Raw genomic sequence first — 15,052 nt, 5'->3', positions numbered from 1 at the left:
GGGAAAGACATCATTGAAAAGACACAAAAAGTTCACTGATAAAAGAAAGATTGATAAAATTTTATTACATTAAAATTCAGAATTTCTGCCACTCTAAAAATACTAAAAAGGATCCAGAACTATTCCACAAATTAGGAGAAGTTATTTTCAACACTAAGAAATAGTTTCCAGCATACATAAATAACTTCTACAAATAAATAAGAAAAAGACAAACTACTTAATTTTTTTTTTAAAGATTGTATTTATTTATTTGACAGAGACAGCCAGCGAGAGAGGGAACACAAGCAGGGGGAGTGGGAGAGGAAGAAACAGGCTCCCAGCAGAGGAGCCTGATGTGGGGCTCGATCCCACAACGCTGGGATCACGCCCTGAGCCGAAGGCAGACGCTCAACGACTGCACTACCCAGGCGCCCCCAAACTACCTAATTTTTAAATAAATGGACAAGAGACTTGAAAAGGCACTTCACACACACACACGCGCACACACACCCAAAACGGTCCACAAGCCTAGGAAGAGATGCTGAACTCTTGAGTAATCAAAAGTACACAAATTAAAAGCAGATATGATACTATTACACACCCACAAGACTGGCAAAAATTTCTGACAATACCCAACAAGACATAAAGTGCTAGCAAGGATATAGAGCAAAAGGAACAATTGTACACTGCAGTTGGGTATAGAAACCGGTCAAACACAATAGAAATTAGTTTTTTTGCTGGGGTGAAATTCACACAACATAATGGAAATTAATTTTGAACTAGTCTAGTAGCACTAAAGAGGCCCACGGTCTAAGACCAGTAATTCTACTCCTCTGTATATTCCCTCAGCAAACTCACATACATGTTCACGGGGGTGGGGGGGGGGGGCTTGAACAAGAATACTCACAGCAGCATAATTTAAAATAGCAAAAAAAAAAGTGGAAGTAACTTCAGTGTCTGTTAATCATAGGATATGTAAACCACCATATATTCATTCAGTGGAATATCACAGTTCAGCAAAGCGAAAAAAATTTCAGTTACACTCAACGACAGGAACAAATCCAGGAATGAAATATTGAACGCGGGTCGCCACAGTCAGAGGGGATCCCAAACACAATGTGGGAGCTGGGTCCCAAGATCCCGGGCTGGGCAAGGTGTGATTCCCTTCAGGAAGGTGAAGGGACTTGAAGAGGTCTCATGAGGGCACTGGGGGGGGAGGGGCGGACGGGGGGTCAGGTAATCAGCAATTTACCACCAACAGATACGGAATTATTTCCCTTGTGTGCCAACCAGTGTAGCCGGGGGGGCCTGCGTGGGCTAACTATGAACACAGGAATACCAACGGTCTAATTCCACTTATATAAAGTTCACAGACATACGCAACCAGAGAGACTGTGTAGAAATACAAAACATAAGAGGGTAAGACAATAAAGAAAAGCATGGGGGAAAGAAACAGAAATATCCAGAAAATGATTATCCCAAAAGGAAAGAGACGGGACAGGCTAGATCAGGGAATCACTGTTCAAAGGTAAGAGGTAACGTTTCTTGTAAGTCGACTGGTAAGCACCTTTACACCTTTATCTACACTTTGTAAGTGTTCTTTTGAATCTAGTGGCTATTTTATCAACGCTACTTAAAAAGAGGTTCATAGTGAAAAATTTAGGAAGACACTCCTATAACAGATTGCTGTGGTTCCTGCCCCATCTCTTCTAGTTGCTGGGCAAAGAGGATCTCCGCAGTTGTAACTGGTGGAGCTCTTAAACGCACTTAAAATTCTAAGAGCTTCCACCCAAACCACTCCAGTAGCATCCTTGCCAGAATCTCTCCAGCAAGGTGCAGCAAGCCCCAGCCTCCAGAGTACATCTGCTCCGACTCTTTTATTTAATGTCATCATAATCACAATGCTGGTTGGTTTTGTTTTGTTTTGTTTTGTTTTTAATCTCCTGGAATCTTCTCAAATTCTGAAATCTTTAAAATGAGGGCATGGAGCAAATGACTCCGTCCTGTCTCTCTTGCTAGATTGCAGTGGTGATGCTCTCATTTTAAGTCCTTTACCATATGCCTCAGCTGTGTGATGCCCCAATTCTCTTCTTTGAGATTTGCTGACAGTCAGGGGAAGTTTCTGAGAGTACATTAAGTATATATCGAGGGCCAGGGAGTGCAGGGAGTTCGGGAGGCTGCATGCATGTGTTTTTTCCCGCAACTCCAGCCATGCCTGCCGTTTGTAGCTTCAACATTCACTTTTTCAGCTATTTGCGAACAACCCCTCCTGACAATCTTCCTTCTCCTGAAACACAAGTGTTAATGCTGCATCACAAAGCTACAGGGCCAGAGCAGGTCTCTCCGCTACAGAGGGAGCCTTGTCGAAGCTCCCCGCCAGGAAAACAGAAACTCTCTGGAAGTAAGCAAAACTTTATTTCCTTGAGTGCACCTTGAAAAGGCAAGTAATCAGTGGCCCGTGAATATTCCTGGGAATCTCTCCTCTCTGGCCAGAAACCAGATTCAGAAGGAAGTCAAGGACCTATACAAATATTTCTGCATTTGCAAGTTTGGGGCTCTGCTCAATGGTTGATCTAGCCATAGAAAACGTCAAGGGTCTGCTGTAATGACTCTTGATTGAGGAGGACGTCAGAATTCTTCTCCTATTAAAATTCAATCAGTTCCTCTTTATCAGGGTGCCTCTGATCTTAAGATAGCTTCAGCCTCTCCCACCAGGCCTGGGAGTCCCATGAATGGCTGAATAGACTCACCTTTGTGACAGACGCTCAGCAGAGCGTATCCTGTACTTAAAACACTACTTTTACTTTCCTTCATCGCTACTGTTTGCTTATCAGTCAAGCACACGTTACTCGTTTTTTTAAAAGTTGGCCCCGAACCCCAATTCGAGGACCCATGTGCGTTCAGAGAGTTTCCAGGATTCCTGAGACCAACTTCCCTGTGCTTCTCTCTGGCTTCACTGCCCGGATCTGAGGGTCTTTCTCAGTGCATTTCCGCTGCACAGGTGTGTAGATGTGAAGCCCCACTCTTGACCTTCTTCTCACAAGAACGCCAGCCACAGCCGGTATTTCGTAGCACTTAGTAATGAGGGAAGAATGACATCACTGGGCAGCCAGGGCTTTTACCAGCGAGCCTGATCTATGGCTCAAACACATAGTCCCACGCGGGACCCTCCCCACTCTGGGGGGTGCGGTTCGGTCACCTCCCACCAGTACTTCCTCTGCCTTCCAAGCCCCTGATTGTGGAGAATACCCTTTCTCTACCGTAGTACATCAGTAACCCTTTGCTTATATATATGGAACTTCTGGACCGTTCTCAGCATTTCTGATCATATTCAATGGCCTGTTGTCAACAGGTTTTGCGGGGTTTTTTTTTAGTGAGTTCAAAAATGTCTTCAAAAGATTTACCAAAATGATGAATTTATGTACACCTAGAAACTGAACAGATACTCTTCTGATACTTTAAATTAGTGCCTTCACATTTTTGACATATGTATGAGATTCAAAAATACGCTTTAAAAAGTGTCAGCCTTCAATTCACTGTGCTCTGCTTTTGTCTTTCCTATTGCGTTTGTTTTTGGAGTAAACTGTTAACTTAGGAAATAGGCATTGGGTCAGGCAAAGTTTAGCGCTGCTGGTGTAACTCAGATACCCTTCCAGTTTTGAGCGCAGTGTCTGAATTGCTTAAAGACCACAGTGTAGCGTCAGAGTGTTGCCATGACATCTTGAACTCATTTTTCTGACTAGTTTTTCAACAGCACACTGGTAGTGGGGAGTCCACAGTGCCTACCCTGACGTAAGAGATGCATGCCACTAGGGGTAGCCTCTCCTGCTCCATCTTTTCTATCATCGGGTCTCTTCCAATCAATTCCAGCTCTCAAGTCACCAAGTGGGAAGACTCTAAGCGTGTCTTCGGTCACAAGAAGACAGGTTTCCCTCTCAGTATTTTCTATAGATCAAATGTTAGAACATAAGCGCTGCTAATACCAGCATAATGGTTCCCTGCTAAATTTCAGCAAAAGGTCATAAAGTTCTCAATTAATTTCAACAGGAGTGCTTTATAGTTATAATTTTGATCAGAAAGCCTGTGGCTGTCCAGAAACCTCAAAGGTTCTGTTGTCCATCATAAATGCACTTTTTCCTTTAAGCATCATGCAAACAAAAAACAAAAAACACTTGGTTATACTGCAAAATCTCATGCCTTCTAAAACTGGACACACAGAATGTCATTCAAACTGTTCTTGATGCATAAAGGTCATCGTAAGCATCAGTGACTGGGCTACAAAACAGAGTTCGGAAGACCTATCAAAATACATAAAATTTCATCGCATTGCTTACATTAAATACTTGTATTAGATAGCCGTAAAATGCTATGTTTTTAATTCCTGTGCCTTTGAAATTGTATTTCTTTTTTTTATTTTTTTCTGTTTCTTACATTACCAGTACTTCTTACTGGCACTTATCAAAATAACTTTAATAACCCCTGCACTGTACTCTGTCAATCTCTTCCAATTTGTTAGGGGTACTTGGCAAATTAAAACAAAGCCCCTTAGAACTTTACATAAATGAAAACTCCTGAAAGAAAATACGAAATGTCTGCAGTGGTCAAAATCTACGGACTGTAGCTCATGGACCTTATGGCCTCTCTCTCTGGTTCACCACTAAGGTCCCAACCGGGTGAGTGAAACTGTGCAAATGTGAGTGCCACATTGCTCTGCTGTGGCCCTGCTCCCAGCTAGCGCAGAGCACATGTGACTTTTCAACCCGTATCATTTTCTGCTCAAGATATTTCGGTGGGCTTGGGAAGGCTATGACGATGATACCCACTTCACAGATGAAACACGACATTGGTCAACACGTGGCCGAGCCTGGCCAGAAACACCAGCGCCGCCTGCTGGTGCAGCCAGTGACCCCGCCCTACCTTCCCTGTGCTTCTGTGGACTTGCAAACATGCTCTGATCCCCCCAGGAACAGAACGAAGGACAGCATGTCAGGGCCTCCCTGGTGGACAGTGAGGAGACAGGAAAGAACCCAAAAGGCATCAGGAACTGACAGAGCATAAGTGGGAGACAAGTTCAAAGCCATCCAGCTGTCACACAGCTTTCTCTACATTATCTCCCATCCAGTTGGGGCCTGGAATCTGCCAGGACTTCAGACTAAATGCATCTTCTTCTTGCCGGGAACTTTCACACACTCAATGCCTCAAAAGCCCACTTGGCCAGGACCCCGAAGGCAGCACCCCCTTCTCCACTCCAAGGAGGGTGGCCGTCTCTGCAACACAATGGACAGAGACAAGCCAAGCCCAGTAGCAGCGGAGCACAGCCTGTTCTGCTGCCGTGTGTACACGTTCGTACCAGGCCCCTACGGCAGACCCACCAGGGTGCTGGGGGCAGGGGGGACAACGTGAGCCTGAAGAGGCCAGACTTTCCCGTCAAATGAACAAGTCTACCCAGCAGCCCTAGGCTGAAGTGCTAAGGGGTATGATAAAGGAGCCCCATGTGACTATTCTGGGTCTTCTGTGTGCCTTCACTAAACAGAATGGGAAGGAACAACAGAGAGTAAAGTGTCATACACACCTCCCCTCCTCCTGTGGATATCCATATCTCCGTGGGACAGCTATTCTCCTATCTCCCCCAAAAAAACCCACAACATTTTAATGCAAGAATGCAAAGGGTCTCCGGCCTCTGCCAAAGTCATCACAGTTTTAAAGAGCAAAGGCCAAGCAGCTCAGCCAGCCTCTGAGGTTTTCTCAAGCCCCACAGGGTGGCCCAACCCCAGAGCAAAACTGAAACCCCAGCAGGGCAGAAACTCCTTCCTTCTGGGAAGCATGAAGAACAGCCGGGACCTAAAGCAAGTGAGCCTGGATTCAGGCTCCTGTTCTCCGCTCAGTGAGGAACCTAGGGGCCCTACAGGGGTGATTCCAACCTTCTACAGGGTTCAAGAGGGGTGGAATGACCAAAGGAAAATTCAGACAAGCAATGACCAGCTGAAAGGGATGTGGGAGGGTCTTCAGATCAACAGCAACCCCAAGCCAAAGCCACCCTGTCCCCCATAAACACGTGGTCTTTGCTTCCGGGTGTTTCCCAGAAGTTGCTCAAATTGTTCCACCTCCCCCGGCACTCTCCCTGCCCCCAGCATACACACAGTTACATAAAAACATCTAAAGTGTGGGACCCAACTCCTTCAGTCCGGGGGAGGACCGGGAAATGATGGGGAGCTGCTCGGTGGGGCGCACTGTCTGATCATTAGTTGAGGTTACATAATCATACAGACAGGGCTGGAGAAGGCTCCCTGGAGATCAGTTCAGCGCACACACCATTCTCCGCCACCACCACCCCCAAGCCCAAAAAGCTAGCCAGTTTTAACACAACCCACAACCGAAGCACACGATGTGGCTTGGGTGGGGGCAGGGGGGCACCTGGCTGCTGCTGTGACAATGCCAAGGGCTGCCAGAGCAGACCCTCCTGCCTGCAGCCGCTGCCTCCAAAGTTCAAGGGAGGGCCGAGCCACAGAAGTTGTCCTGACCTGCAACGTTCAACGAAACCAGCGCCCGGCCTCCCAGCCCCTCTACACCGCTTAGGTCCGAGGCTATGCGGGTTCAGGCTGTCCGCCACGCTCAGCAGTCCCCAGCAGCCCGTGCAGTCTCAGCCGGGGCCATTCAGCACCACCAGTGTTTCTAATTTTAAAAGATGGTCAAATGTGGGGCACAGCTTGGAGAGGGGGGCACCCGCGTTGCTGGCGGTAAGGCAAGAATCCCCAACAGAGCAGGAGTTTGGTTTCTGTTTGGTTTTGTTTGCAGGGGAGACAGCCTGCGATTCTGCTTTAGGAACATGGGGGGGGGGGTCGGTGAAGGGGAGAAGGGAAAGCTCTCCCTCTGCCTTGGCACCCATCATCCCCCCCGCCCCCCAATCTCCTCTTCGGCAGCAGAGACCGCTCGGGTCGCCCTGAACCATCCCGGGGCGACAGCCAGGGCAGCAGCAGGAAGCGCAGGTGCCGGCGGCGAGGCGATCGCCGGGCCGCGGACGCTCCGGAGCGAGCCGGCGGCCGGGGCGCGGGTGCGGGGCGGCGGCGGGCGAGCGGGGAGCGCGCGGCGCGCACAGGGTTACAGCCGCGGCAGCCGGATTGACGCGCGGGGGTCACTTGAGGCTCGCGCCGCTCCCCCGGCACCAGGCCGAGCAGCCGCTCAGCCCACCGAGGGCACCGCACGCCGCGCGGCCGCCCACCCGGACACCTTGCCCAAGAAAGGCAACGACAAGATGGAATCGCAGCCCGCTATTCCACTTCCCCGTGGCGGCCGGAGGCAAAAGCACAGTAAATAAAACCAAGCGCAAGGAATCCATCCGCCGAATAAAAATCCAGAGTCCCCTACCTTCGGCCTTGGGATGGCAAACTGGTCCTGTGTTCTCTGACCCACGGATCCAGCCCCTTCTTCATGAATTATTCCGGCCAGTCGGGATTTTGTGCATTTTTTTCATGAACACCTGTTTCAAGTAAGGGGTAAAGACCTTATTGAAAGACTTGTCCTTAAAAAATAACGTGTGCATACATATGTCCATGCAGGCATGCATGCGTGTTTGTAGACACACATATGCACACGGAATGTACATGTACTCTGAAGCACCAAACTAGGCAGCTGGATAATGGGAGAGTCGGCTGGTTGTGAGCATGCTCGCGCCGGGACCAGATCCACCCTCTGTTATTCCTCTGAATAAATATAAATCACGATCAGAAACCCAAACAGTAGCATCCCTCTTGAATTCCTGCTGCTGAAAAACACGGAATAAATTCAGCCCGCAGACACAGAATCTAATCAGCAGCTGTTTGCTGAATCCAGAGCCAACCCATGCCTCGCTTGTCTTTTCCACTATGAGTCCAGACCCTTTTTTGAAAGGGGTTTTAACCTTTTAAAGATACAGTACACCAATTATCACTTCTGAATAGCTATTCCTCCAAGCGCGGGAGGCTAGTCCCCTGCCTAAAGCCACAGGGCAGGCTTGCACAAAGTGATTATGATTTCATTTATCTGCAGCTTTTTAACAAAATACAGCGAAAGAGAGAGAGAGAGAATGCAAATGCAAGGTATAATACTGGAGATACATATTTATGCAGTGATGGGCTTCTCAGTGACTAATCAGCATGTTATGTAAACACTATGATCCTTCCCTTCTGAACACACATATTCACAGGGTCAGACAATGCAGGGGACGCCTGTCACCCCTTGCAAGCCCCTCACTGCTGTTGGAGGACCAGGAAGCTTGCCAAAGGGGCTGAAGGAAGCGGAGACTTGTGCCACCTCAAGAGTTAACCACAGGGTACTCTTGCCCTATCTTGCCCACAGCCTCAGGTGCCATGTCCTCAAACTAAAGGATCATTCCGGCACTATTTCTAAAATATAATGTGATCTAGGGCCAGATCTTATTCCAAGACATTTTTTTTCTCCAGCCACAATCTGGAATCAAAACTACCATCTGAACCTTTAGAGTTTCTAAGATTCAGACTTAGGTCTTTCTTCAAGATTTTGTTAACAACAATTTTTTTTCAGGGCTAGATTGAGCATAGAGGTAGAAAAATGCCGTGGGGGAGGGGGAGGTAATCCCAGCCCCAATTTTTTTTTTAATTATTCATTAAGTATTTCAGCCACCCAGATGGTACTTGCTCCAGTTTTGTTTTGGCTTTTAAAGAGGTAGCACTGAGAAGGAACCAACACTCCTAACCTCACTTATGTTTGGATAGAAGGAAAATGCCCTTTACAGTTTCTTTTTCACCCCAGCTCCAGAATGGCACTGGCTGCTTCTCCTCTGGTCCCCACCCAGCAGCAGCAGCAGCAGCAGCTTACCTGAAGAGCAACCCTGGGGTTCCTACAGGCACTCCCTGGACCATGTCCCTCTAGCCCTAGCATCAGGGCCCATTCTTTCCCTTGGCAAACCACTAAAACCAATGCGCTGTCCCCCTCCCAACTCATGGCAGGCGCTGCCTATGCTGAGCCCTCCCAGCCACACACACGCTCCCTTCTCTCCTCTCTTCCAGGGCTCTTTAAAGCAGAAAATTATCATATTTCATGTGTCATCGCCCTAGCTAGCTGGGCCCGTCCCTGATTGGCTGGGCCCTGGCAGCCGGAAATGTCACCAGCCACACAGGTTGGAACTGGCTCTCCCGAGGCCACCAGCGACCTGAGCCCAGGAGGCAATGTGACAAGGCTCAGACCTACCACAGGGAGCCCGGCACTCCTTTCCCGAGTCTGGCCCCGTGCCCTCTCCCAGCTTCTCTCTGTACCCAGCCCTGGGGGAGGGGACTGCCAGGGGATGTGGACAGAGTCTCCAGCCACGCTGGGAGCCAGAGCTGCCTCCAGCTGCAGGGAAAGAGGGAGCTGCTGAAATTCCTGTTCTTCCCAGCATGTTGGGGAAGAAACTAAAGATGTCTCCATTCAGTTTTAAAGATTTGGAGAAAGTGTTCCTGACAAAAACAGTCTCTCACATTAAAAAAATAATAATAATCAGTAAGGCTGGGTGAAGACAAGATTTTTTCACCCTTGGGAGTTTATCTGCTGCCATTCTTTATTCCCCATCCAACATCACCTGCACTGAGGTGTCATAATCATCATATCCCAAGGCTGTCAGGGAACCCAGAAGGCAGCTCAGTTCACCCTCTTCCCTTAAGCAGAACAGTTCTGACCCTCCAGAAAACTACCAGAGAAGGAAGGAAGCTTCTTCACTTGGCTTTGCAATGCCTTATGATATCACACAGCTTTTTAAGAGTCAAATGGTCTTCGCAGTGACCAACCCGAGTCACCGTGGCTGTAATTTAAGCTTGGTCCCTCTTGCCCTATCTTCAGCACGTTTAATGTGACTCACCATTTGTCTCACCTCATTCTGTTCTCCTGATCAAATTAAACCCTATCTCTCGGAACATTTTTGTGAAAGATGATTCTCAAACCTTTAATTATGCTGTTTTATTCTTTAGACTTTAGAGAAAAACCTCCAAGAGCTAGATGAGGCTGAAAGGTCATTTGGTCCAGAATCCATATGATGCTTCATTCCCCTCTATTTCCACTCTGGAGCTTTGGGTCTCTGGGATGGTAAATTGGACACATACATTTCCTGCCACTCCCCCCCCCAAAATTTATATAACCAAAATATGAGTGGCAATGCTGGAAACCACAGAAAGATGCCATCAATAAAGGTGACATTTTGGAAAATATGAGGGTGATGTAATGTAGATGGGATGTGGGTAAGGAAAAGCTGATTAGTGCTGACAAAGTCATGGTTCTGCACAGACCTCCTAAGAAGAAAGTGCACAGGTTTCCAGAAAAGGGTCCTAGAAACTCCCAAGCTCAGAGGATCAGACAGTGAACAAAGGTCATGGGCATCAGTTCAGAAGCAAATGAAAGGACATCAGGAACTAAGCTGGTTCTCTCCACATGGAATGGCAGTCATTCCACAGCATCTTTGGAAAGTGGAAAATTTATTCTTAATATGGGTAGAAGTCAAAGGCTGAACTGGGGCAAGACCCCAGGTCATTTGAGAATGAGGAGAAGAAGGAAAAGGAGGTGGACAAAAAGAAGGTTAGTTAAGCAATCAGCTTGGATACAAGATATAACAGAGAGCCCCAGAATACCCAAAATTAATCTGACAGGCGTTCCAGAAAGAGACAGCAGTGTTTATGAATGCAATAATCACGGAAGAAAGAGAAGATGGTTTCCTTGAGTTGAAGAAAGACCTCAGGCCTTATATCACATAAGTCTAAGTGCTGGACAGCAGTGTGACTGAAAGAACACACAAGTCTAGACGTAGGCTGATACCCCAAGAACAAGGAGAAACAACTACAACCTTCCTGATAGGGGAGAGAAATCAGGCTGCTTAAAAGAAAAGAAAATCACACTGATATCATACGTCTCATCTTCAATGCTCTGAGAAAAGACAGTGGCGCAATTTTTACAGAATTCTAAGAGAGTATTATTGTAACTCAAGAATTCTACCAACTGCCAAACTATAATTTATCTCATATGTGATGAAAAAGAAAGGCATGTTCAAAGACACAGAAATTATATCACCGCAAAACCCTTTATTGAATTTTTTTTTTTAAGATTTTATTTATTTATTCAACAGAGATAGAGACAGCCAGTGAGAGAGGGAACACAAGCAGGGGGAGTGGGAGAGGAAGAAGCAGGCTCATAGCGGAAGAGCCTGACGTGGGGCTCAATCCCGGATCGCCGGGATCACGCCCTGAGCCGAAGGCAGACGCCCAACCGCTGTGCCACCCAGGCGCCCCCCTTTATTGAATTTTTTAAAAATTACTTAAAGATTTATTCTGGCCAAGAAAAAAAAAAAGCCAGAAAAATGAACTCAAGAAGAGAGAAGATATGTAAGAAAATGTAATGAGGAATAAAGCCAATAAAATGTATGGTTAAGTATAAAAATAATTGATAATGTGGTTCTAAAGTTTAATTGTGAGAAGTTTTGAAATATTAGATGTCTGGAATTAAACTTTCATATGATTTCAACAACAGAAAAAGGACAATCTCAATAAAAATGAGTACGTAAAATCACTAGAATAAAAAATAGGATGAGAGGATCATTACGGAAGGCAGACAATTAGAATTCCATCTATCTCCTCTCTTCCCAGGACCACATTAAAATGATAATAAGAAAGTTTTTTAAGTTGAAATACAGAATGACAAAGAAAACAGCAGAAGACCATTAGCCAAGAAAACTGAAAAAAGAATTGGGGGGGGGTACTGAATTTATCAACTATAAATATATACTCTAATACTACAGTAAATAAAACAGTATATAGCACAGATGTAGAAATCTACAAAATAGATTAACGGAAATGAATAAAGTCAAGTAACAGATTCAAGGGTAGCATTTGCTGAAAAGTGAATTTTAAATCAATGGGGCAAAGAATGTATTATTCAATAAATAATGTCAGACTGTAGCTATTTTAAAAAATATTACTTCTAAATCCTACCTTATACGAAATATATTCTATCTTCACAAAAAAACACAAGAAGAAGTGGATGTTATGACTGATCAATAAATCATAGAATGTTATAAAGTTGGGGGTTTTTTCATTATAGTGTTAAGAAAATAATGTGGTTATCCACCCTCTGCTTAAACAGCATTGTGGTAGGACCCCAAAGATATCCACTTCCTAACCTCTGGAAACTCTGACTATTAACTTATGTGGCAGAAAATGTGGGGGCGCCTGGGTAACACAGTCGTTAAGCATCTGCCTTCGGCTCAGGGCGTGATCCCGGCATTCTGGGATCGAGCCCCACATCAGGCTCCTCCGCTGGGAGCCTGCTTCTTCCTCTCCCACTCCCCCTGCTGTGTTCCCTCTCTCACTGGCTGTCTCTATCTCTGTCAAATAAATAAATAAAATCTTTTTTAAAAAAAAGTGTGATTAATTTAAGGATCTTGAGATGGGGAGATTATCCTGAATTATCTGGGAGGTCTCTAAATGTAATCAAAGGATCCTTATAAGAGGGAGGTGGAGGGCAGAGAGGAGGAGGCAATGTGACCACAGAGGCTGAGACTGGAGTGATATGGCCACAAACTGGGAAGCTACCATAAGCTTGGAAGAGGCAAGACACCGAGTCTTCCCCCAGAGGCTCTGGAAGGAGAACAGTCCTGATGACCCCTTGATTTCAGCCCAGTGAAACTGATTTCAGATTTCTGGCTTCCAGAACTCTAAGCAAATTAATACCTTGTTTTAAGCTACCAGGTCTGTGGTCATCTGCTACAGTAGCCATAGGAAACCAATATAGACACCACGATGAGAGAAAGAGTACTTCCTAGGGGATATAATAATGATTATCGCCTGCAACAACACTTACCCTGCGCCTGGTGCTGCTAAACTCTATACCTACTTAATTTCATTTAATTTGCATGGGAGTAAGCAGCAGAGAGTTGTAGTTGCTACGACCCTAGCACTTAGTAGCATGCATGCCTCGGCATGTTATATAACCTTCTAATGCTGCTTTATCTCACCCAGAAGGTAGAGGTAAGAATGGCACCTACCTGATGGGATTGTTGAGAACAAAGTGAGCCCATCTATGTCAAGTGCTTAGAACAGTGCCTGGTGGTAAAGGCTCCATGAATGAGAAAGTCCTTCCTTATGCTGGGCTGCAGTCTGTCACTAGTAGTCCTCTCACTGACTCTAGCTCTTCCCTTTGGATACGCACTAACTACTTAAGGATCATTCAAATCTCTGAAGACAAGGCCATCAAGAATCTTAGCTTCTCCAAACTAAAACTAAACAATGCCTTTGATAATTGTACTTGCAAATTCATCCAGAGTGCTTTCCCATCATGATTACCAACGCTGAACACATTCTTAATACATCTTAGGGTTTAGTCCCAGAGTCATCGCCATCATTGTTCTGGAATAGGAGTAAAAAACAAAAGCAGAGCACTTGGGTGGCTCAGTTGGTTAAGCATCTGCCCTCAGCTCAGGTCATGATCCTGGGATCCTGGGATCACTGGGCGATGGGCTCCCTGCTCAGTGGGGAGCCTGCTTCTCCTTCTGCCTCTGTCCTCCTCTCCCCACTCCCCCATTCTTGCGTACTCTCTCTCAAATAAATAAATAAATAAATAAATAAATAAAATAAAATCTTCTTTTAAAAAAGCAGAAAACAATCTGTTACCATACATGGCCTGCAAATTCTAAACCATTTACTGTTTGGCTCTTTTTAGAAAAAGTTTGCTAACCCCAGTTTTAGAAGATATTATACTTTTATCAACACAAAGTAATATTGCCCAAGACTTTTGTTTTGCAAACAAATTGCTCTATTATATCATACTGACTTAATTGCAAGACTCTTAATTGTTCAATCAGTATCCATTCTTCTCTCCTTACCTGGCAGTAATTTTTTTAGCTAGGAGCAAAACTACTAGTTAAAGACTACATTTCCCAGCCTGCCTTGTTGGAAGGTGTGGCCAGGAGGCTAGGTTCTAGCCAATGGGATTTAAGCAGATGTGAATTGCAGAATATCCTACTCCTGCTCTTAAAGGGAAGAATAACGCCCTCCCTTCCCTCTCCCCTTTCCCAGTGACTGGAAATGTGAACCTGATGGCCTTGTGTATGAAGGCTGGCAGAGCAATAAGATAGAAGGATCCTGGGTTTCTGGTGCTGTCGTTTCACCCTGTACTGCTTATTCTCAGTTTGTGAGAGAATTTATTTTCGCCATTGTTTTTGTTTTTGTTTTTTTTTCATTTTCATCTATATATGCCATTGTTATTTTAGGTCTATGACAGCAACTGAATCTATGCCCTAACCAATATAACTATTGATTTCATCTCCCAATTATTTTTCATATTTGTGGCTGCTAAGCCACACGTCTCCCCCATTCTGCACTCGTGCAGTTAATTTTCTGGGCCCCATCACAAGACCTTCCATTTAGCTCCATTATATTTCACAGTGTGAGAATCAGTCCGTCATTTCACCTTGACATCTGGGACCCAATTCTGTCATCCCAAGTAGCTTCCATCCTTCCTCATCTCACAGCACTCTTCGAAAGGCACTTTAGTTGTAGCACCCTAAAAATCAGTGTTCATCAACACCTGATTGAGATAAAGAATAATGTAATGGAAAGGACAGTGACCTGAGTTTATGGGGAAGGAAATAAGAGATTAAGCTAAATTCAAATAAAGGAGGAGGAGGAGAGGATGGAGATGAGTAGTTATGAAGAGCTCACTATGTTCTAGTTACCCTGTTGGGAATTTCCCCATTGTTATGTCATTTAGTAAATATTTCATGCATTCATTCGTTCATTCATTTGTTCGTTTGTTTTTAAAGTAGTAATTTTAACTTTTTGAAGCAATAACTGCAAACACCTCCTGCTGAGGCAGAAAACCATAGCCCACCCAAATCCCTCTTTGCGTAAGTCCATGTGAACACCCACCCCTTTTTGGCCACCTGAAGAGTGCGCTGCCAGCATTCCTTGCCAGGCTCACGGTCAAAGATGAAAATACTCCAAGCACCTAACTCAAGAATTGTCCGATGTAGGACACTAGATAGTATTTTCGTAAACCTCTACACTGGGTCATCTTGAGACAGACAAGAAGTAGGTTCATGTTG

General features: G+C 45.5%; 1 protein-coding gene across 3 annotated transcripts in view; it reads right to left on the bottom strand.

Moving 5' to 3' along the window:
* Nucleotides 1–15,052, bottom strand: part of HIVEP3 (HIVEP zinc finger 3) — a 451,731-nt gene that overhangs the window by 351,549 nt on the left and 85,130 nt on the right. For 2 of the 3 annotated variants that reach the window (XR_003315948.4, XM_026498358.4), the window contains exon 2: nucleotides 7,345–7,456. The exons of the other annotated variant lie outside the window; for it this stretch is intronic. The gene's annotated coding sequence lies outside the window, so the exon portion shown is untranslated. The remainder of the gene's footprint in view (nucleotides 1–7,344; nucleotides 7,457–15,052) is intronic. 3 annotated transcript variants of the gene reach the window in all.

Source organism: Ursus arctos, unplaced genomic scaffold (assembly GCF_023065955.2).
Source record: "Ursus arctos isolate Adak ecotype North America unplaced genomic scaffold, UrsArc2.0 scaffold_12, whole genome shotgun sequence".
Lineage (NCBI taxonomy): Eukaryota > Metazoa > Chordata > Mammalia > Carnivora > Ursidae > Ursus > Ursus arctos.
The sequence above is the reverse complement of the archived record's forward strand: the minus strand, read 5'-3'. Positions and strand labels throughout refer to the sequence as shown.